The following is a 22,163-nucleotide window of genomic DNA, read 5'->3' as shown; positions in this document are numbered from 1 at the left end:
TACCAAGGTGAACTCTGAAGTGTTGAACAAAATCTATAACCATGATTATGTTTTAGCAGCAGACCATACTGGAAAAGACCTAAAAACAGAAACATTAACAAAGTTGTCAACATTTATTTCTGACTATTAGCCTATTTGGCAAAGAATTAGAAATTAACATTATGATCTCTTCTAATAATTGTGTCAAGTATAGTTGTTTTTTTTTTTTTTACAAACTTACTGTTTGTAATCATTCCTAGTTACAGTATCAGTATAGTTATTTCAGCCTGATGAACAATGTTCATGTTGTCAAAAAAATAAAAATAAAAACAGATGAGTCTTGAATAATGAGAATATTTTTAAAAAGCAGTCAAGCAGAATTTATGCATGTAAATGCCCACTCTGGTCTATTTATTAATTCTACCTTTTTCATTTCAATATGATTACTATAAGCCACATTTAAAAACAAATGTCCACTTTTTTAAAATAAGAGAAATAGAAGTCACCACATATTTGAGCTAAATTAATAACTACAAAAAATAGGCAATGAATCAAATTTGGAGTTATTTCATAACTTTGACAAAAAATAGCAACGTGTTGGGGGGCTATTTATAAAAACATATTGTATTCCTTGTCTGATAAAAGGAAGTAAATAAGACTTCTAAAACAAAACATTTTTAACCTAAATGCAAGGATGAATTACTATGTTGTCCTTAGAAACTGAACACAGTTTTTTCAACTAAAATATTATGAAATTATAAAGTGTTCTAGAAATTTTTTTTCTGTATTGACCCTCTATAGGGAGCCTGAAGGTATAAAATTAAATTATAACTCATAGAGGCATTTTATTGGAAAGATTGTCTGAAACTGTATAACATATTTATTTTTTCAGTAATCTTATTCTGTGGTTCCACCAAAACAGATGCATATATATGCTCACAAGTGTAATAAATTGCTACTAAAAATTCCACAGTTATGGATAATTAATTCCTTCTGCATTCATTTTTTCCTCTTTCTCTCCCATTCAAGAAAATACATCTGAATGGAAATTAAGGGAACACTATAATGGATATTTGGGGGAAAAAGCAAATTATTGGCAAACTTCAGCCATCTAACTAGTATTATCAAATTACTTGCAACATGGGCTCTTTTCCAAAATGGGTCTTTTCCTTTATTCCATTTGAATGATCTCTCTCAACTTTGATGTTGAATTATTTTAAATGGGTATGTTTGATTAAGTAACAAACCTGTACTAAATAGAATGATTTACCATTAATGAGGTTCAAAAATGTTAACAATTTAATTTCTTAGTACAAATCTTATATTTTTCTTATAAAAGAAAACAGAAAAGTATTGCCTCTGACGAACTCCATACCTTGATTATGTTCTTGTCTTAAACTTGACCTGACCCTTTATAATAGAAAGGGTCTATTAAAATAGACCCTTTATAATCCATTATTGAGTGGATAACAGCTTTGTAGGATCTTCAACTTGGATTTTGAAGAAATTAAGGTGCAAAGATTGGCCTATCAATAGTTCCTATTTCACCAAAGCCAGAAGGGGTGGAGAAGTGACTTAGATATAATATGATTTTGCCCATATAGTATCACAAACTAAAAAATTCTAAATCCATGGCTTTCCCATGATTTCTTTCTTCCTGATATTTTTGCAGTGGTGACATATATGAAATAATTTACCCTCCCATCAGACTGGGGAGGATAAAGAGGGAGTAATGCCCTCTTCTTTACTAGAAAAACAAATGACAGGAATAGGACTCCTTGTATTACACAGAAGTTACAAAATTGTCTATAAATATAATTTTGGCATTTAAACTTTATATTTTATCTGTATACAGCATGCTTCATTAAGTAAGGTCATTGAAAATACAGTCCTGAAATGCCTTTCCATTTATGTAATTCTGAAGAGTTTCCCAAAGTACATGCGGGTGTAGACACTCTGGCTGAGATGCTGCTCTATTGCAACACAGGGAGAAAACTTAGATAACTTATAAGAGTACGCAGATAACATCCTTTGATGGTCCCTTTCAAATATTACATGTCTAAAAGGCATTTCCTCACCCTGAAAAGTCTGAAGATGCCATTATTGACTGAAAGCAGATCTAGCCAGACTCTTGAGACAGCAGAAATAAAGGAAGATGCCTTCAGAGTTGGCCATAGTCATTCTTTTTCATTGTTGGTCTAAGTTGTTGGAAGACCCAGGAAACATTAGGCTAGTGTTTTTTCCCATAGAAAGACTAACATACTTTACAACTAGTACTTTGTTGACAGTGTATCATTCTGTGCCAATATGGAAAACAGAATTTTTACAGGAAAAAAAATAAGAATAGGCACTAACAATTTGATTGCCTTGATTGTAAAAGAACTTCACCACGTCTACTAAAAGATATCTAATTTTGCATAATATCATTGCATGATAGATTAGGCAGAATGGGTTAAGAAAAATAATGTACCAAAAATTGACATGATAAATTAACCTAGCACCTAACATCAAGCACAAGGAAGACCCAAGGAACTTAAAAAGCTATTGATGGAAAGAAATAACAAGTGAATGAATAAATGATCTATTTGGTAAAGTTGTTTCATGTTTCAATTAATTGAAGAAGAGCATCTACCAAATGAGAGATTTCAGTTTTGTTATTCTTTGGCCATAATGCTCTTTCTGCAAACTTGGTTCATTTGCTTCTATTTGGAAACAAACAAACAAAACAAAAGAAAAAAAAAGAAAATAGAACAAAATCCTCAGCAGAAACTTGTCTTCCCTTTTGATCTAACTGGAAGGCATGGATCTTATTATTTTGCATAATGGAAACAAGCTATTTAAATATACATTGGAAAGAAGAGTTGGGAAACTTAAACACATTCCTACTTTCTACAATTTAGGGCTAAAGATTCATGTAATAAATGACCTTGGTAGTGATACCATCCATAGACATAGAAGAAGCATTAACAGACTGTGACTGGAAACAGTTTAGTCCCCTGTTTATGAAGTAAGATAGATGAGAGAATTAATATGCTCTGTAAAGTACTTCTATTACTCTTACCTATTTTTACATGAAATAAAAGAGGACAGAGCAAAGTCAGTAGTAGAATTGACACCATAATTTCTTTGTTCCTCATACAAGTACTAAACTGAAAAAATTTACCCCATAATTTGAAAAGACAAGTGTGCTTCTGAGAGCTATCCAACAAACCAGCAGTATATAATTTGAGAGATAAATGGTTCCCCTTTCCCATCAAAGGAACAGTAAACCCCCAATTATATGAAGAACTTCAGCCTAAGGCTCCATATTTTAGATGAATCTGTCTTCTATATTACTCAGGCATCAGAGGCCCAGAACCTTGGCAAACATTACTGACAAGGACCTGTTTACATAGACACCTATTCTCCAGGCCTCTCTGGATTCCTGGGTTAGCACAGAGATTACTTTTACCATTCCTGTATGGTGGCCTCTTATTTAGGGGGACACTCCCAGATTATGTCTGACGTTCTGGCCCAATTATTACCAGCACTCCTTTTTATTCTCACAATGGTCTCAGTTTAGACAACACATTATATGGTTACCCCCAATTCTTATCCACCTACCATGAAAGTCACTCTTCTGAGGGTTTTCCATAAACACTGAAATCTGGCTCCATCCCGGTCATCCTAGATTTTAAAACATCTTCAGTACTAGAGATCAACTAAAAAGCAGATAGGACAGTACACATCAGCTATGCATGTGACTATGAGTAGGTCACATAAGTTTTCTGGGGGGTCAGTTTCCTTGAATTAAATAAGGACATTAAAGCAAATGATATTTTTTTAAACAATAGATGTCATCTTGGCTGAAATCAGCAAGTTTTATTCCTCTACTCTTTTCTCCTGTTCACCCACCCATATGAGCCCGACTTCTATGATAAAAGGAAGTCTTGGTCAGTGGGCTCTGCTTCCAGCATTACACACTAGAAGGTTCGATGTCCTGTCATGGTCTGTCTATTCAAAGTACCTCTTGAAGTCTAATAAACTCAACCCTTGTGAAGTGGCTGTGAATTATTTATCACCATTTTAAAGTTCAAATAAGTGTGTCCTATGCTGCCAGAGAAGCTCGGACCAGCTTGAGGGAGGCAGAGCCACTAGACTGCTCTGTACCAAAAAACTCCAATCTGTCATCCCAGTTTGTTCCCATGCATCATGTCTGAGAACAATAATGTTCTCTTCAAATGCCTGAAAGACTTGATTTCATTTCTGAGAAATACAGATACATAAATAGACACATGTCAGGGCTGGGGTTGTGGCTCAGTGATAGAGTACTTGCCTAGCACATGTGAGGCACTAGGTTCAATCCTTGGTACCACAGGAAAAAAATAAAATAAAGATATATGTTACCACTTACGATTCTATTGAAACAAGTGCATATCTTAACCAACTCAACCTTCCACCTGACAAACACCATCTGTACTCTGCCTTTTCTAAAAAGTACTTGAGTTTGCTTTCATCTCCTCACTGATAACTACAATCTTGTTAGTTTACTTATTAATTTGCTTTGTGCTCCAATAATTTCTGATTAATTACTTAGGGCAACTGCCAGGTCAAAGATCAAGCAAGAAAGAAGTCATTATCTTTGCAAGCCAAAATCATGCAAAAACTGAAGTTATAAAAGGGGGTGTGGAGAAGAATTGAAAGAAAACAGAGGAGTATACTTTGTAGAGAATACAAAACAGATGCTAGATATAAAAAAAAATGAAGAAACTGAGATCAAGAAATAAAGTCTTTCTAGCTCTATCAGGGAGGACAGTTCTTATTGTACTTCATTTGCATTTGGATTCTCCTATATCCATTCAATCAACCCTCTTTTTTATTTTATTAATTTTATTCTTATTGTGCTTTACATTGATATATAATAGTGGGGTTCATTTTGACATATTCCTAAATGCATATAACATACTTTGCTCCACTTCAGTCCCCAGTACTTCCTCTTTCTCTCCCCTTTTCTCTCCCCCTTTTCGTTGACATTCTGAGTGGGTCTCTATTCCTTGGAACCAAATAGTTTATTGAAACCTGTAAAGATCTCTGCTAATTAAACTTTTAGTGTACCTCCAGTCTAGGTGAGCATTAGGTAACAGGCCCAATAGCAATTAGATGGTCCATTCAACTTTGGACAACATGAAGATTTACACGAGTGCTGTTTACCAAGATGTGGGTGAGATATAATGGAGTATTGGGAACAGTGCAGTAACCCAAGGTCCGTACTTTTAGAGAGGTTACCACACCTGACCCTGAAAGGATAAAGGGAAGGAATACGAGTAGACTAGAATAGAGTAGAACTCAAAATAAATGATTCTGTGCAAAGAAATACCTTGAGAAAGAAAATTACTTAGGTCAAGGAAGGAAGCCAGCTTGAGGCAACCTGACAGGAAGGAAGTCCAGGCAAATGCATCCTGACCTCAGTCTCCCTCCTTCAGTGTCATCCTGAGGTTCTCCTTTGGCCTAGCCCTTCTGGAAGCCAGGGTGCAAAGAAACCTATCTATTCATCCACACCATCCACTTCCCAGGCCGTGCTCAAGTTAAAGTCTGTTACATTTGCAGTTGTTCTGATAAATTTCAGGCTGCAGCTTTCTAAGAAAGGGTAAAATTTCCTGCCCCAAAGGAGAAAGATGACTATCTTTCTGGAAGGTGAGATGCAGGCCCTGCCTAGCCAAATGCAAATACCTCAGAATGCCCACAGCACCCCTGGCCTCCCTGCCTTCTAAGTGAGTGCTAGGGCTGCAAGGAGGAGCCTTCCTGAAAAAAAGGGAGCAATGGGCAGTAATGAGAAGTGGCAGCAGAGTGTGAAATCCTGCCAATGGCCAGCGGCAACAGGAAACAAGGCCAAAAATAGCCTCAGCTGAATCCCAGCTTCAGGACAGGGATGGAAGTGGTGCTTTTACCAAGAGACTTCCTTTGGTGCCGTTTAGAGGACTGATGGACATGGCAGTGTTGTGCTGTTATTTTTATCCCAAATATCCATCTCCCAAGAGACCCTGAGCCGCAGTGCCCTTCTCGGTCACCAAGGAAAGCAGGACGTTTCTGGAAGGGCTGGGAAAGCTATGTGAAAGGGCATATACAGTCCAAGATTTGGGATGAATCTGCATGTGAAACACCAAGAGAAAAGGCTGACTGGCTCTCAAAGCTACTTTTGTTTCTCCTTGTGGAGAATAAAATTATTCCTTTTCCATTTTATCAACAGGACTGGGTAATGTAAATTACCATATTCTCCATTCTCAAGTAGACGCTATGAAAACTAACATGGCTGCCTCCAGAGTTCCCTAAGGAGTGAACACATTTTCCTTCCCTTTGGCAGCTTCTCACAACCTCTTCGCCAAAATCATGAAACATTCCATCGAACATTGATATTCATGCTATTTCCCTTACAAAAAAAGTATCACAGCCCTCAAACATGACCACCAATTCCAGAGCTTAAATTCCGAATTGATGTAATTCAATAGACTGGTACTGAATATCTTCTCTGCGCAAGGCACGAAGAACACTGGGTTTAGAATGGCCTGGCTTTCAGGGGAATGGACCCATAAACAAAGAATGGCAATATAAGGTAATTAGTAAGTAAGACTTTATATCTTATGAAAAGGAAGGTCATTGCCTAAGAGAATGGGTGATCAAAACTTCAGTGGGCAAGGAGTCTTCCTGAAGTAAATGGAATATGAACTTGGCTTTGCAAAAATGACTAGGAGATTGTGAGATGGCTAAGTGCAGGAAGGTCATTTCAAGTAAAGGGAACAGGATGCTCAAAGATCAAGAGACCCAAATAAGCAAGCTGTGTTAGGAACTAGAAGTGAGTTGGTACAGAGGAACAGTGGCATCACTGCCATCAAGCTGAGTTGGGTATCACCTGTGTATGGAGTGGTGCCAGAAGGCAGGTGCCATCAAGTGAATGCTGTCTTTCATGGGCACCATGGAAAGAAAGAGAAGTGCTGTGAAAGGCTGCAGAGAGACAGTAAAGGGTTTGAGGCAGGGTAAAGTGGTCCGCCATGCATTTAGCAAGATTCCCCTGACAGTATTTTGAAGAATTGTTTATATTGAAGAGTAGGGCTATTCTGTGTTCATTTCCTAGGGCTGCTATAACAAATTAAGACAAATTGGGTGACTTAAAAACAACAGAAATCTTCTCAGAGTTCTGAAGCCCAGAAGTCCAAAATCAAGTTGTCCGTAGGGCCACACTGCCTCTGGAGGCTCAGGAGAGAATCCATCCCTGCCTCTTTCAGTATCTGGTGGCTGTTGGCAACCCTGGGCTTCCTTGGCTTTTAGCCACGTCATGTCAATCTTTGCCTCCATCTTTCCATTGCCTTTTCCTCTACATGTTAGTCTTCTCTCTTCTGTCTTTTATAAGCACACTTGTCATAGCAGTATAGGCCCAGCTGGGGAATACAGAGATGATCTCATCTCAAGATTCTTAATTACATCTGCAAAGACTTTTTCCAAATAAGATAACATTCACAAATTCCAAATATTTGGATATAGAGTTATATTTTGAGGGCAGGGCACTGCTCAACTCACTGTAAGAAAAAATCTCATGCCTCCACCTGTGTTCAGTAGACAGCTGCATTAAGATTTCAGGCAATACGGCCCTTTCTCATTTATGCACTACCGGACTAGAGATGTGGACCCATTTAGGAGGTATCAGTGACTATGAGGGTGACTTTGTGATATGAGTATGGGGACTAGAATTAGAATGGTCAAGACTCAGTAGTGATCTTGGAAGACAAGTGAGAAAGATGAAGGTGTGCCGCAGTCCGGCTGCAGCAAAATATCCGGGGGGTGAAGAGCAACTTGTGTATGTTGATACAGCAGGAGTGGAAGCCGTTTATTGTAGAATAAGAGCGGTATTTATACATTTTACACAGCTTATCTAATTAGCATAAAATAGACACAGCAGTCAACCAATAAGGAATCTCTACACTTAATGGCTCCCTTTTGTTACTTCACAAACCACTCCCTCTGGCATTTTGCCAGGCGCCATCCAGACTTGTTTACAGACTCTAACATTTCTCTGGCAAAATAACAGGTGCCAATCTGACTTGTTTACAGACCTTAACAAAGGTGAACGTCATCACTCCCTAGTATCCTTATAGTCTCAGGGATAGGAACACAGGGAGAAAGTGTAATAATATCCAAGGAATCTCAAAAGTTAGAGGGAATAATGAAATATTCCTTACATGTGATTCAGGATTCCCTTTTCCCCATCATCTTCAGGTGATTATAAAACTTCAGTTTAAACAATTGGCTTTGTAGTGTCTAGTTTCCTTGCTGTGTGTTTTCTTCACCAGCTGATAAACTGAATGAGAGAAGAAAACATGTTTGTTGGGTCCCCCAGAACCTAATGAAGTGCCTGGTATATCGAAGATGGATTTTCTTTTCTTTCTTTTTCTTTTTTCTTTTCTTTTCTTTTCTTTTTTTTTTTTTTTTTTTTTTTTTTTTTGTGGTGGTGGTTCCTGGTTTTTAAACCACATTATTATGTGTACAACAAAAAGTTGTACATATTTAATGTACCCAACTCGATGAGTTTAGAGATAAGTGTACACCCATGTAAATATGTGTTTTTGAATAAACAATTGAGTGAATAAGCAACTCCAGTGAAAGGAAGATGTGGGAACTAGTTAAGAATTAGAAAGGCCAGGATTTACCAAAGTTATTACAGCAGTTACTCTCCCATTTGGGGAAGCTCTAATTGTAAGTTATTCTTTGTACAGTTGCTTATTTTGTTCCCTAAAGTCACTTACATTGAGTCAGAATCTTCCTCTACATAAAAATTTCTTTCAAATATTTTCAAAAGAACTATGTCTCCCCATCCCTGGCTAAAGCTCTTCATTTCCTTTAACCGCAGGGCCTATTTTAGTCCTCTTTTAGAATTTCTACACAGTTCTAGCTATTCTCTTTTCTTTCTCAACAAACATTTATGCATCTCCACTGGGAGCTCTGTACCAGAGAACGTGGATTCAGAAGCAGAAAAAAACAGTCAAGCACCCCACTAACAGCTTGTCAGTGTCTCACTGAAGTTATTAAACTTAGCAATCCTCGGAACTAAGAGCAGCTGCCCCTTTCATTGTACTGGGATGTGCTTTACTAGCACTTTATATCTAAGTAAGAGTCTATTCTCTTCCACTTGGTTCTTTGCAGTACTAGACATGGTGTTCCTGGTTGTTTGTACAACCATGAGACATGGATTAAGTGTGACTTCTTTTTCTTTTTAGTGTAAGAGCATATGTAACATTCAAAGTATGCTCAACCCAACCACCTCCAGTCTTCCATTCCTTCCAAAGACAATGCGTGGCTACACTCTGGACTAATGGTAACACAATGACCAAAACGGAGCCCCAATAATCCAAAGGGCTGGGATTTTATTTTGTTTCTCAGACATCTGTGAAAAACAGATGCTCTGACAAGTCAGGGATAGGAATTGGTTTCTTTGGGGGCTCCAGTTAAACCATGTATTCAGTGAAGCACATCAGGGTCATTTGCATAGAAGAGCCAGCATTGATTGTCTTCTTTCTTATTCATCTCTAATTTTATACATTTTCTTCTTTTTTTAAAATAATGACATAAATCCACTACAAAACAAAAATAATCCAACCAAATTAATGGGAATTTTTTTTCATTACAAATATCTATTTAATTAATTTGTTCACGAATGGACTCTCCTAAGCTTCAGAAAGGATAGTCTCCTTTAAGGGAACACAGATGTTTGACTTAAAATTCCATATTTGTGACATTTCAATATTGGTATCCTCATTTTTTTTTTAACTAATGAAATTGTAAGAAAACAAAATCTGCTTGTCCTACAGCATTTTGGCTGCAATCCAAAAACCTTTCCATTAAAATGAAATAATATGTTCTGCAAATCTAAATTGCAGAGGAATTAAGCATACTTACCAAATAGTTATCTGTGAAACAAAATGAAAATATAAGCTTTAGGGGAACAGTATCAGGAAGTAGACATTAGGATGAGGTTCTAAGAAATGTTCATCTGTCTCTGTTGTGGGGGTCCAGTTTTGATATATTTAGATGAAAATTTAAAACTTCATACCTCATTTTTAAACGACACATTTATTTGACTCATAAAGCATAGTTGAAGTGAATTGATTAAGATTGATTGCAATTGTAAGGCTGTGGCTATCGCTCAGTGGCAGAGCGCTTGCCAAACATATGTGAAGCATTGGGTTCAATCCTTAACACCACATAAAAATAAACAAATAAAATAAAGGCATACTGTCCATCTACAATATTAAAAAAAATTAAAGATTGATTGAATTTATATACCATTAATTTGGTCAATTATAGCCAATATTTTGGAGAAATATCCAATAGGCAATGGTCAGAAAGTGGGCAAGAAAGTAAGAAAAATTGGGGGAAGATGTGTGGGAACCTATCAAAGTGTGTGCAGGAAAAACTGCTCAAAATTTTTTGGTTGTTTTAATTTGCCTGAATCTTCAACTTTAAATTTAAAATACTTGGTCAGTCAGATTGCTTGCTCTTTAATGCTTTAATTCTCCAAATACCGCTGAGTTTTTTGTTCCCTTGTGTCAAATCAAATGTCAGCTACATAGTAAATGCTGAATACTTATAGAATGAATGAACTAAGTAAACTACTGAATAAAAAAGTGCTGCCTCTCTTGTTGTTTTCTGATAGGAGTATATGTTAGTAAATACTTGTGTGTTCTTTCACCCATATTCAGGTACAAAGTTTGGAACTCCCCCCAGTGGAAAAGTATTCTTTACATGATAATTGTAAACACAAAACACTTGACGAATCAGAACATTTTTTTACCTGCTCAATGGCATTAAGTCACAATTAACATTTTGTTAAAATATTTCTATTTTATAAAGATATTTTATCTTTAAAACTTGATTGTGGCTAGAATGTAATTTTACCTATAAATGGTTTCCAAACTATGCTGTGGTCCCAATAAATTGAATAATTTATTATTATGACTGATATCAATCATTGAAAGTCATTTGAAAATCTGATGTTCCTCAACTAGTCACGTCTCACACATATATTAATCCAAGTCAGACAGGTTACAGCAAAGGTGTACTTGTGTGTGCATGTGTGTATGCATGTGTGCATATGTGCATGCATATGTGTTTGTGTGAGAAAGCATTATGGATTTTTTTTGTTTGCTTATTTTCCTGACACAATATTAATCTTTGCCTGTCAGTCCTGGAGGATTTTGACACTTTTGCTGTTTAGATAACAAACTAAATGGTTATAGGAAGTCAGCTTGACTATATAAAAGAAACTCTAGTATATGCTGAAATAACATCCTTCTTGAAAATTTCTCAGTAACTGCCAGCATGCTCAAGGTCTGCCAGGGTATGATTAACCTTCTTAGGTCAGTTCTCACCATTGTACAATATATGTAAAAATACAGGAGCTAATACATGATGTCACAGAGACAAAAGCTCTGCAGGTAAAAACTAGCATAAAGCAGATAAGCATTCTCTGGCTTGGAAACAGAGTGCTAAACCCTCTTAAAATAATTAAACCTTACCCTGAAAACACTATGTACCAGATGTGAACTGCCCAAACTTGTTTTTGAACAGATCCATTTTATATCCATAGAGTTTGAAGCACTAACTCATGTTCATATGGTTCAATTCATGGATCATTAAACTATTTCAGTGGGCTTAGCCCATTCATTGATCTAAGAGCCTAGTGTTAAAATCAAGTCTGTTGTCCTTTACATTCCAGTTAAAGATGAGGAAAACTATTGCTGCCAGTGGTTGTTGGATCATCCTATTTGATTAAAAACAGAAACAAACCATGCCATGTCTATGCATAAAAATTACCAGAGCCTTTTCTAAACAGACTGGTTAGATCTATTGCTTCGATGTCAATGAGGCCCACATATTGGCTTAGGTAGCAGGAAAATGAGGTCAGGGTATAATCTCATCTCTAGTGGACAAAGCATAGAAACAATAATTGAAAGACCTACATTCTAATATTGGCTGATCCTTCCAAAAGTGATGTAGCTTACACAAAGAAGGGAACCCCTCTCAGCCCTCATTAGATCCTCTCAACATGTACAGGTAAGTTGACATAGGTGCTGTTTGTATCTCTTTTTACAGGTGAAAGAATTTAGATATTTCCCAGGATTAGGCCACAGGTTAGGGTCAGAGACAGGATTCTCTTTCCCAAGGGTTGGCTCCTTTACAGCTATTTTAGAGTTATAATAATAAATGTGAAAGAATTTTGAAAAGTATAAAGAACTATTATTCTTACACAGGAAAGACACTCAGTGTGTATTTTTACATGCTGAAAACTGGAAAGGGTGTGGAAGAAATAGTGAAAACACTCAAGGTAATGGCTGCCAATGATTGGAGGAGTGGTCCCCACCTAATTTTGGCTGTTTTGCCCAGCCAAACAGGGCAGATAAGCTCAACATAGTTTCATCATATGATTCAGCGATTGCACTCCTAGGTATTTACCCAACTGATTTGAGAATTTATGTCCCCACAAAAAGCTACACATGAATGTTTATAGCAGCCATACTTGAAATTGCCAAAAACTGGAAGCAACTAAGTTTGAATAAGTGAATGGATGAGGAGACTGTGGTAGATCCAAACAATGAAATATTAGTCGGTGATAAAGAGAAATGAGCTTTCAAGTCACAAAGACATGAATCTTAAGTTAATAACAATGACAACATGAAGAGGCCAGTCTGAAAAGCTAAATACCATATGATTTCAATTATGTGTCATTCTGGAAAAGCAAAATATGGAGGCAGTAAAAAGATTGGTGATTTCCAAGGGCCTAGGGAAAAAGGAGAAGGCATTAAATAGAGTAAACACAGGGGATTCTTGAGAGTGGTGAAATTATTCTGAATAATCCTGTAATTGTGGATACCTGATACTACAGAACTTTACAGCATGAATGAACTTTAATGCATGCAAATTTGAAAAATCATTTAGGAGGTTTGGAGATCCTGGGAAGGAATGCTGGAAGAGACAAAATTATCTCAATGTATTAAGAATGTATGAAACAAATGCCCTGAAGAAGGTGGGAGGAAGAAATGCTAACCTAAGTAATTTTGGAAATGAGTAGAATCTGTAAGGCTCAGGGCAAAGGCCAATCGTACATAAAATCGTACTCTAGTTGATCCAGTGGTTTGCCATGGGGTTTCAGGTTTATGATTTCAATACTGTCCTAATTGCAAACTGGAATTGAACAATTAAGTAAATGCTTGATGGGTGATGGGAGCCAGAGTGTTCATGGTGTAAGAGATCACAGAAAAGCAACAGGAATATGCTGCAGAGGGGTCCAAGTAGTAATGAATTAGAGTTGGAGCTATCAGTAAGAACTCACATTTTGCTTGAGGTAAATGCATATGTTCTCATATAGTAATATTTATAGAGCTGAGTGTGGTGGCACATGTCCAATCCCAGCAATACGGGAGGCTGAGACAGGAGGATCATGAGTTCAAAGACAGCCTCAGCAATGTCAAGGCACTAAGAAACTCAGTGAGACGCTGTCTCTAAATAAAATACAAAATAGGGCTGGGATGTGGCTCAGTGGTGGAGTGCCCCTGAGTTCAATCCCCAGTACCCCCCCAAAAAATATATTTATACATAAACATATATACAGAGGCTAATATACGCATGTATATCTCCTTGTTCTATCAGCTGAGAAACCTAGAAAGCAATAATATCCAAGTGGCAAGAACTCCTAGTGCTTGGATCTTGATTCTAATACTGTTCTCCAGTGAAGGGAACCAGAGCTCCTTGGTGAAATTGTTAATTCTAGGATTGGATCAGCATATACACAAGATGATCCTGGAGCTTCTTGTAGTACCAGAAATTAAGGAAGTGTTACACATACACACATACACACACACACACTGACAGGAAGATGTCAAAAAAATACAGGAATCAACTGAAAGAACTCCTGATGACCAAAACTGGGATACTTTATGCAATAAAATAATGCATAAAACAAGCACTTCTGAGTCCATGCTAATACAAATCAATGATTGAATACGTAGTGGGGGAGAAGAGTACAGTATAAAAATGGTTTCAATTTACAATGAAGAAACATGATAAACTACTTCAACCAAGTGATCAAGGTCAATATCAATAGTAACAAGTCATGTTGATAGAATACACCTTTGACACAGTGTGATGACAATGGCTTATTTTATTCATTTATTTTGGTGCTAGTTGTTGAACTCAGGGCCACTTTATCACTGAGCTACATCCCCAGCCCTTTTTATTTTTTATTTTGAGATGTGGTCTGGCTAAGTTGCCGAGGGACTTGCTTGCTGAGTCTGTCTTTGAATTAGTGATCCTCCTGCCTCAGCCTCCTGAGCAGATGGGATTAGAGGTGTATGCCACTGCACCCAGCCTTGTTTATCTTTGTAGTTGTCTCCCAAGCCCATAACCCATGCTAATCATAAAAAATAAAAATAAAAAAAACATGAGATGAATCCCAGTAAAGGAGCATTCTACAAAATTCTTGACTAGTATTCCTTAAAAGCAAGATAAATCTGAGGTATTATCTTGACCAAAATGATGCTGAACCCTTCAACAGATGAATGGATAAAGAAAATATGATACATATACACATGGAATATTACTCAGCCATGAAGAATAATGAAATTATGGCATTTGTCAGTAAATGAATGGAACTGGAGACAATCATGTTAAGTAAAATAAACTAATCCCCCCAAAACAAAGGCCAAATGTTCTTTCTAATATTCGGATGCTGATTCACAATAAGTTGGGGTGAGGGAGGAGTGGAGGTTCACCAGACTGGATAGGGGAATGGGGGAATGTAGTAGGGGTGGAAATGAGAAAGACAATAGAATAAATGGAACATAACTTTCCTATGTTCATATATGAATACATGACCAGGGTAACTCCACATCATGTACAACCAAAAAAATGGGAAATTATACTCCATGTATGTATAATATGTTAAAATACATTCTAATGTCATGTATAACTAAAAATAATAAAAAGATCTCATATTAATATTTTTTAAAATGATGCTGAAGAGATATGACAACCAAATATATGTAGCAACCAGGATGGGATGCCAGAATAGAAAAAAGATATTAGATAAGTACTAAGGAAATTTGAATACAGTAGGACCTTAATTAATAATACTATATCTATATTGGTTTGTTAATGATAACAAATGTGACATACTAATTTATTAATATAGGAAAAACTGGGTATAAAATGTATAGGAACTTTCTGTACTGTCTTTACAGTTTTTATGTAAATATAAAACTTCTTTAAAAATAAAGTATATTTTTTAAAAACAGGGCAGCTGGGTGTGGCAGCACATGCCTATAATCCAGCTACTGGGGAGGCTGAAGCAGAGGATCACAAGTTACTTCTGCAACTTAACAAGCCCCCGACTCAAAATATAAAAGGTAAACTAAAAGGAGTGGGAATACACAGCTCACTGATAGATCCCAATGAGTGTAGATCTTAGTACTAGATCCCAGTACTAGAAAAAAAACAAAAACAGGGCAGATTTGAGTTTACCTAAAAGTTAGCATTCTTGAAAAATATTGCTTCTCATCAGCTCTGTAAATTATGCTTTCATTTGGAGACAAAATGTGCAATCAGATACATTCCAGTAAAAGTGAATTTATCTCCTTAGATGTAACAGTGATTTTACTCACAGAGACTCTTTTTAGATGAACATAGATATTGGGAAGGGGATTTTTAAATTGCAGAAGTACATTTAATTTACTGATTAAATAACAAGCCCAGATACTTGCCAAGGACAAGGAAGGACACACAGTAGTTACAACTTATGTAGCTCTCCAAAGGATTGTGATAATTAAAAATTTAATTTAATGCTAGACTGGAGCACCCTTTTCCTAGAAATGGCTTATTAGATGATTTGCAACAAAATCAAACATCAACAAATATAAAAATAAAGGCAAAGAAGTCAGATTTTTAAAAAAAGAATATGACTGCATAATTCCATGTATACAAATTAAAAATGCAAAATGCATCTGTGGTTTCAGAAGTCAGTTCAGGATAGTTGCTGCCCTTGTGTGGGGACAGTGACTGAGAGGGAGTAGTCAGTAGACTTCTTGAATGTGATATTCTTTTTCTTGAAATGAGTACTAGTTACTTGGGTGTGTTTGGTTATGAAAATTATAGAGCTATACAATCAAGTAATATGCACTTTTACCATATATAGTATACCTCAATATAAAATTCTTAAAGACTCTCTCTTGGTCCTGTCTCCCCATGAAGCCAGCACCCCATTTGTCTCTCTCTCTTTAAAGGAAATGTTTTTGAACGAATTGTCTTTGCTCACTGTGTCTGGTCTCTGCATTCTCTCTTGATCCCAACCCAGCAAGTTTTTTACCCTGGATTCTACAAAGCTGCTCCCATAAAGATCAATGACATTTTCCATGCAGCTAGATCCAATGATCAACTTGTCTCATTTTAATTATCAGCAGTGTTCCATAGATGGCCACTCTCTCCCGGTGCTCACCTGTTAATCTCATTTCTAGGGAATTTATGACTTTAAATACCAGGTATATACTGATGCTTCCCAAATTTATATCTTTAGTCCACATCTCTCCTTGGTGCAGGAGATTTGTACATCTAATTGCACACTCAATGTGTCCACTCGGATGTCCTATGGACATCTCAAACCTAATATATGCCAAAGTGACCTCCCAATGGCCCACAAACCTGCTCCGCCCACATTCTTCTCATGAATCTTCTCAGCTCTACTCCATCCTTCCAGTTGTGTGGCTTCCAAGCCTTGAAGTAAACCTAGACTCCTCTTTTTCTCATATACTACACCTAGTCTGTTAACCACAACTCTTGATTCTACTTTGAAAATAGCTCCAGAATTTGCCCAATTCTTACCATGTCCACTGCTGCCTTTCTGGTCCGAACCGCCATTATCTCATGCCTGGATTAATTCAACAGCCTCCTCCCTGTCCCTCACTCCCTATCCACTACCTCTGCCCCTGCTGTCCCCTAGTCCTTTCCTTACAAAGAGGGAACCTAGTTAACAGTCTTTCAGATCATGTTGTTTGTCTGCTCCTGATGCCTTCTCTTGCACTCAGAATAAAAGGCAAATTTCCAAACTCTGAACTTTAAAACCCTGTATGATCCGACTTCATGCTGGTTCCTGAACCTCATCTTTCACAGCTCTCAACTCTTGTGCTCTGCCTCAGATACACTGGGATTTTTATAGTTCCTTGGACACTCCAGGCATCTCCTGGGCTCAGACATTCATTTGTACTTCTCTAGAATGTCTACACACACACACACACACACACACACACACACACACAATTTTGTTCATTTCCTTCAGGTCTTTACTTAAATGTCATCATTTTCAAAGAGGACTTCCATCAAAAATTCTATACATCCCTTCTTTATCATCTTTCTCAAAATATTTTTTTCCTGGGGCTGGGGATGTGGCTCAAGTGGTAGCGCGCTCGCCTGGCATGCGTGCGGCCCGGGTTCGATCCTCAGCACCACATACAAACAAAGATGTTGTGTCCGCCGAGAACTAAGATAAACAAATATTAAAAAAATTCTCTCTCTCTCTCTCTCTCTCTCTCTCTCTCTCTCTCTCTCTCTCTCTCTTTCTCTCATCTCTCTCTCTTTAAAAAAAAAAATATATATATATATATATTTTTTCCTCCCTGGCAATTTTCACGTGTGTGTGTGTGTGCGCGCGCGCATGTGTGTGTGTTGCTGAGTGATTGATTGCCTTTCTCCTCAACTAAATCATAAGCTCTATGAAGAGATCATTTTCCTCTTGCCCTTTATTCCCCTGGCCCTTGGTGCTCTTAGAACACGTCCAGTTCAACGTCCATCTGCTTGTGCCATTTCAACAATTGTCACAAATGAAACCACTCTTCTTGGACAACATTCCCTGAGAGTCTTTGTTTTCTCTCAAAGGAGGGATCATTTATTTTTGTGATTAAATCCAATTTACCACTGGTTTCTCCAGAACCATTTGTACATCTTTCATGATTCTGAGGAATTTGCTCTTGGGCTGTGAACACGGGGAGCTGAGTCAGAGGGTGATTCTTCATCTACCTGCAGCCACTAGTGCTGCCTGCTCACAGGATCTTCATGCTTGTCCACTGGAAGGCTCCAGATCTGGTTCCTCAGTGTGCCCTAAGATTGCATCCTGACATGTCAAAGCCATGCTCATGCCATCTGTTCAGTTACATAACTTGAGATCTGGAACAATTTTCAGTGTAGGATTTGCTGCCCGAATAGAATCATTTTCAGAAAGGAGATTAAGCTTTTTTTTTTTTTTTTTTTTTTTTTTTTTGCTGGCAAAAGGAGAAATTACCAGAAAAGCTATCATTTTACTTAGTATAAATAAACCTTTCTCCAAAATACATAAATGAAATGACAAATTTGCTTCACTAGTATTCTCCTACATTAAAAATATACATTAGGGTTATAATTAAATTTTTAAGGGCAAAATAAATCCTTAATGGGGAAAATGAAATTATTAACTTAAAAGGTCTTATTTGAATCATTTTAATCATTGCAATATAATGTTCCAAGTCGAATTTGGGGGCTGGGAGAGAAAAAAGTGCTGATTGCTGCAGACTTGACAAGCTTGGAAGCATTGTAGAATGGCCTATTTTTCCCCCCATAGGAGAGGAAAATATCTGACCCACTGCCAATCAGAATGAAGCCCTGGTTCATTTTTTTAACATTATCCTTGTGACCCATAGTTACCTTGTCTAACCAAAGAAAACCATTTATGAAATAGCTGCCTGGAATTAAGGATTTAAATTGCAACTTTATAGGCCAGATTTTCTCTCACCAATTTACTTGTTTAAACAGTGCTTGATTCTGTGAACTTATTTTTATTAGCTCTCTGGTATCATGTGCTGAGAATTTATGTTAAACAGCCCTAATTTTTCTACATGGAACTAACTAACATGATTATTTTCTCTGATTACAAAAACAAAATTTTCTAATCTTTGATTTGAGAATAAAATCAACCAATACAGAAAAGTGTAACAAAGTAAATTTTAAAAATCACCATAACACTCACTATCTAAAGAGAAAATGGCTAAGGTGTTTTTATACTCTTCTGTATTTTTTGCATATACACATATTTTTTACAAAAACTGATTCTACTACATATATCATTACTATCACTAAGAAGAGGAGAATAGATTGCACTTTGCAGTTGTTTATAAATGAAAGAGAACCCAGCCATTCAGAGAGGAAGAGGATCAAGATAAAGAAGAAAGCTTGTTAGATAGACTGGAGTGGAAGTTAACCCAGACTGAATGAATGAATGAATGAATGAATGAATGAATGGCAGCCGTTTTAATGACTGTAGTCAACTCTGACCTATAAGGGAAAGCAGGATTTAAGGCCAGTGAGAGATGGAGCTCTGCATGGAACATGGAATTCTTACCATGTCCAGCAGTGGACATGGTAAAAATTGGGCAAATTCTGGAGAGAGTTTCAAAGTAGAATCAAGAGTCCTGGTTAACAGACTAAGTGTGGTATATAAGAAAAAAAGAGGAGTCTAGGATTACTCCAAGTCTTGGAGTGAAGGAAAAAAAAAAAAAACCTATCTAATGGAAAGGAATCCCAAGTCCAGAGGTTCTGAGGAAGGAGTGAATCTGGTGGATTGATAGAACAGCATGGAGGTCCCAGGAGCCAGCACGCGATGATGCGGGGAGGGACGGGAGGGACAGGAAATGTTGCTGAGGCCAATTTTCCCTTTTCTAATTTTCTTTCAATCCTTCCATTTGTCTCAAGAAAAAAGTTTCAGTTGATGCTAACACATATTTAATAATCTTCTGATATTTACTACCCTACCCTTGAATACAAAAGATAGCAGATTTGGGGATCACAGTCTTAAGCCGATAACATTTAATTAAAACAAAATAAAATTGTTTGGTTTTTATTTTCATTATTTTCACAGTTGCTATTTATATATGACAAGTGATGCTGGATTCCCATCAAGATAAGCATGTTTAAGTTTGAAATTAAATCAATTTGAAGAAAAATATGACCTAGGGATAGGGTGAAGCTCAGTTGTAATACACGTGCTTAGCAGGTATAAGGCTCTGGGTTCAATCCACAGCATTGGAAAAAGAAAATCAAATGACATAAGGAACACATAAGTGGTACTGAAGCAGCAAAAGTCTCAAAAAGTGATTGGTAAATGACCAAAACTTACGACTCATGTTTCTAGCCCATCTCACCTGCCCATGAGCTCCCTAAACATGGATCCAAATCCACTTCTGCTTTCTGAGATGATTTCTGCCTCATTAATCTAGGTATGGAATAATTCAGATGTACTAGTCAGTGATACTACTGCCAAGTTAAATAGCAGCTTCAATTTCAGATTCCCTTTGGAAGAAATATCATGTATCATGATTAGTGGAAGAGCCGATCAGAGAGCTATATTCTGCAAGGCAGATGAAGTTTAAATTCCTCAATATGGTTTATTCAAATTTTTTTCTGAAATTCTTCCTAATGATATTTAAGCAAGGAGATGAACAGAAGATGCTATATATTACTGATGTTTTCTGGAAAGAAGAAATAAAGTCTGAACACAGCTATTTCAACTATAGACTCAGAACAATGACTAGCAAATTAAATGGTCTAATATTCTCTCCACCCAGGTGTAAATATCTAGCTTCTCTTTCTTTGTGTGTGTGTGTGTGGGGGGGGGGGTGTTACCAGGGATTGAATTCAAGGTCACTCAACAACTGAGCCACTTCCCCAAGCTTTTTTGTATTTTATTTAGAGACAGGGTCTCTCTGAGTTCCTTAAAGCGTCAATATTGCTAAGGCTGGCTTTGAACTCACCAATCCTCCTGCCTCAGCCTCTGGAGCTACTGGGATTACAGGTGTGTGCCACTGCACCCAGGTAGCTTCTCTTTTAATGCTTTCTATAAGAATGAGTCAGGAAAATGCTGTCCCTACTTTCAAGTAGGAGAAAACCCTACTTGTGCTAAATTTTAAATTATTAAAGAACAGTTTATATAATCTTAATAATCAGAGGAGAAGCAAGCCACTCATTTAAGTTACTGGTATCATTTTTGAAAGTCCTGTGACAATACATACAAGATGATTTTTTTAAATTTCCTCCTACATACACAGAGTGGGGAAAAAGCCCTGGAGTAGATATCAGAAAGACACAGGTTCTAGCTGCAATTCTGTCAACTACCACAGTACCTATGAACCTTGAAGAGCTCACTTAATTTCTTTGGGCTGTTTTTTCAACCCACGATAAAAGTAACAGACTAGATAGATTCCCTTGAATATAAAAATGCACTGTTCACTATAACAACAACAATAACAAATAACAATAACCAGAGCGAATAAATTGGCCCTAAATAAATCGTTTATCTGAGTTAAAAGTATAAAAGATTTTCTGAATGACCAAACAACTGAAGTGAAAAAAAAACCCACAAGCACAAAAGATATGCTTTTCAAAAGGGCATAATTGTAGGGAAGTGCTAAATTCCATTTAGACACTGAAAAGCCATGAAAGGATTCAAGCAGACATGAGGAAAAAGCACACAGAAGTTGTGATATAGCCATCAGCATGCCCAACTTGTTGGACCAGAGGAGGAATAAAGTTGCTATATATTAAATGACTTGTCATTTCCACTCCTAAAATAGACACACTGTCTGGATCACTGTGACATGAATTAAATGTTGGATTGTTCCTTAACTGGCATCGATACATGGTTGTTTGACAGGAGTTATAAAAGCTCCATTCCTGAACTATTTTTTGGAAAGATAGAGAAGGCACAATAGCCAGCAAATAGGCAAGATTAATTGAGCCACACGTATATTTTTTCATAATAATGTGCACATATGTCATTGTTTATGTATTGTTTGATCTGACAACAATTTTACAATTTCAGCATGATCACTTTCATTGAGTTTATCCTGGCAAGTCTTTCTCTTTTCTATTCCTTTAGGTGGGGCCTGGACATTGACATAGTAATCTGAGCCAGATATATTCAACTGAGAGAGAGAGAGTTGGAAAAAGCCATAAATAAAGTAAAACCTTGGCCACAGTTGTTGAAGACTGGCACAGCACTAACTAGTTGATTTACATATCTGAGGATGGATTAAGTGGATTTCTGTTTTATTTTATTTTATTATTATTATTTTGTATCAAGATGCCAC

This window comes from Callospermophilus lateralis, chromosome 3 (genome assembly GCF_048772815.1).
Source record: "Callospermophilus lateralis isolate mCalLat2 chromosome 3, mCalLat2.hap1, whole genome shotgun sequence".
Taxonomy (NCBI): domain Eukaryota; kingdom Metazoa; phylum Chordata; class Mammalia; order Rodentia; family Sciuridae; genus Callospermophilus; species Callospermophilus lateralis.
This window is presented reverse-complemented; position numbering follows the sequence as displayed.